This window comes from Agelaius tricolor, unplaced genomic scaffold (assembly GCF_023055355.1).
Source record: "Agelaius tricolor isolate 1412-34295 unplaced genomic scaffold, bAgeTri1.0.p SCAF_39, whole genome shotgun sequence".
NCBI lineage: Eukaryota > Metazoa > Chordata > Aves > Passeriformes > Icteridae > Agelaius > Agelaius tricolor.
The window spans coordinates 5,765,001-5,767,500 of record NW_027269299.1 but is presented as its reverse complement, the minus strand read 5'-3'; the positions used below and the strand labels follow the sequence as shown (position 1 = coordinate 5,767,500).

Sequence of the window (2,500 nt, the reverse complement as noted above, 5' to 3'; positions counted from 1 at the left end):
AGGGTGTAAGACTCGCGCCGGGCCGTACCCATATCCACAGCAGGTCTCCAAGGTGAACAGCCTCTGGCATGTTGGAACAATGTAGGTAAGGGAAGTTGGCAAGCCGGATCCGTAACTTTGGGATAAGGATTGGCTCTAAGGGCTGGGTCGGTCGGGCTGGGGCGCAAAGCGGGGCTGGGCGCGTGCCGTGGCAGGACGAGGCACCGCACGCGGGTGAGTGTGCTCTGCGTGGCCCGCCCGGCGCGCACGGCGTCGACTCTGGACACACGCCGGGCCCTTCCCTTGGATCGCCCCAGCTGCGGCGGGCATCGCCCGCCCTCCCCTCCACCCCCCCTCCGCCTTGCCGCAGCTGGCGCCCCAGCGGGGCCGCCACCATCGTCGTAGCACGCCGCTGCCCCGTCAGTTCCTGCCGGCGGGGTCCCCGCGGCGCACGGCCGTGGCCAGCGTCAGCCGAGCAGTTCGCGCGGGGGAGGGTCCCTGGAGGGGGTCCCTGGGCTGGCGCCCCACCTCGGCCGGTGCCTAGCAGCCGGCTTAGAACTGGTGTGGACCAGGAGAATCCTACTGTTTAATTAAAACAAAGCATCGCGATGTGATTTCTGCCCAATGCTCTGAATGTCAAAGTGAAAAAATTCAATGAAGCGCGGGTAAACAGCAGGAGTAACTATGACTCTCTTACTACCTGAAACCTGGCCCCCTGGTTGGACAGGGGCAACGGGTTCGGAGGTGGGCTGACCACCCATTCCGTTCCCGATGTTGAATCTGGTCATGACTCGGCTATTCCAAATCCAAATCCGTTTCTTGGAGGAGGAAACTGGGGGCGGCCGTTCCACCTTACTAGGGTATCGGTGGGCACTCAGACCTCCTGAGATAATTTTGTAACATCTACAACCACCAAATTGACAGAAAATTCATTTGGCTTGCTGGTGAATTTTTCTCTAGAACTGTATAGGTCAGATCTGCAGGAGCATGTACAGGGGGTGGTTCATGTTTCTGTTAATGGGGGGGTGTTGAACGGGTTTCCTGAGGTGTTTGAACAGCCTACACCACAACTGAGTGAGGAGGACAACTTAAATCCTAGTCCCCCTAAGGACGATGATCAGAATGTACTTGAGAAGGGAGGCAGTAGGAAGGGGGAAGAGGGTACACCAGAGGCATTGCCTCCAGTGCCTGAGGTCCGCAGTGAACAAGCACCGGATGACATGGTGAAGGTGACTGTTCCTGACAAAAATCCACCATGTCCTTGCTGTGGTACCCGGCTCAACTCGATGTTGGCCCTAATTGAACACCTTAAGGGGTCTCATGGGAGGAAGTGGGTGTGCTTTCGGTGTGCCTAGTGTGGGAGGGAGAATTTTAACCATCACAGTACTGTTTGTCATTTTGCAAAGTGCAAGGGTCCGAAGGATGCGGGGCCTCCAGTGGGAGAGTGGATATGTGAGGTATGCAGTAGAGATTTTATGACTAAAATTGGCCTAGGACAACACAAAAGATTGGCACATCCACTGGTTAGAAACCAGGAGAGGATCGATGCTTCCCAACCGAAAGAAACATCAAGCTGAGGAGCCCACAAAAGATGCTGGACAAAGGAGGAGGAAGAGCTACTTGTCAAGCTGCAGGTACAGTTCGAGAGTCACAAAAACATTAATAAGCTCATAGCGGAACACTTAACAAGCAAAACAGCTAAGCAGATTAGTGATAAAAGGAGAATGCTGCTCAGGAAGAATGGAGTGGGTGGGGGAGCAGCTGGGAACTTGAAATCAGAACCTGGGTCAAGTCATCAATCCCAGGCAGGAACTGTGAACAATGGACTTGGGGGGAACCACCAGCCGGGAGGACCAGCTGCTGGGAAGGGAACAATAGAGACATCTGGACACACCTTGATAGGGATAATGGTCCCTGGGAAACCGTTGGCCAGCAGAGGGCAGGGTGACTGCAGGCTCGTTATCAGAAAAGGATCAAAGAACGTTTATCAGAGGGGACAATTAACAACTTCCCCAGAGCATTTGAACAGTTATTAGAAGGCCAAAAGGTGCGACCACTGCTCAATCAGACAGCGCAGGACTGCTTTGATTGCCTGGAATCAGTGAGCCAAATAAGAACAGCACTCCGGGAGAAAAGCAAAAAGGAAACTCAGGAGGAGCAGCCAAGAAAACAGTTTCAGAAGAGGATGAAGGACAGAGCGATCAAAAGAGGTAACTACCTCTGCTTTCAGCGTTTATTCCATCTAGATGGGGAAATTAGCGAAGATCATTTTGGACAACATCGAATGTCTGTCCTGTGATGTATCACCCAGTGAAATTTATTCGGTATTCAAGGCCAGATGGGAAACACCTGGACAGTTTGGTGTGAGACTTGAGAGTCTTTGGAGACTTTGAAATTAAAGGGAAGGCCCACCATAAGGCCTTCAGGGACTTAATTACGGCCAAAGAAATTGAAAAGAACGTGCGGGAAATGAGCAAGGGCTCGGCACCAGGTCCAGATGGGATTGCCCTTGGGGACATCA

General features: G+C 53.2%; 1 pseudogene; it reads left to right on the top strand.

Annotated features, from left to right (window-relative positions):
- Nucleotides 1-2,500, top strand: part of LOC139603546 (28S ribosomal RNA) — an 8,286-nt pseudogene that overhangs the window by 2,322 nt on the left and 3,464 nt on the right.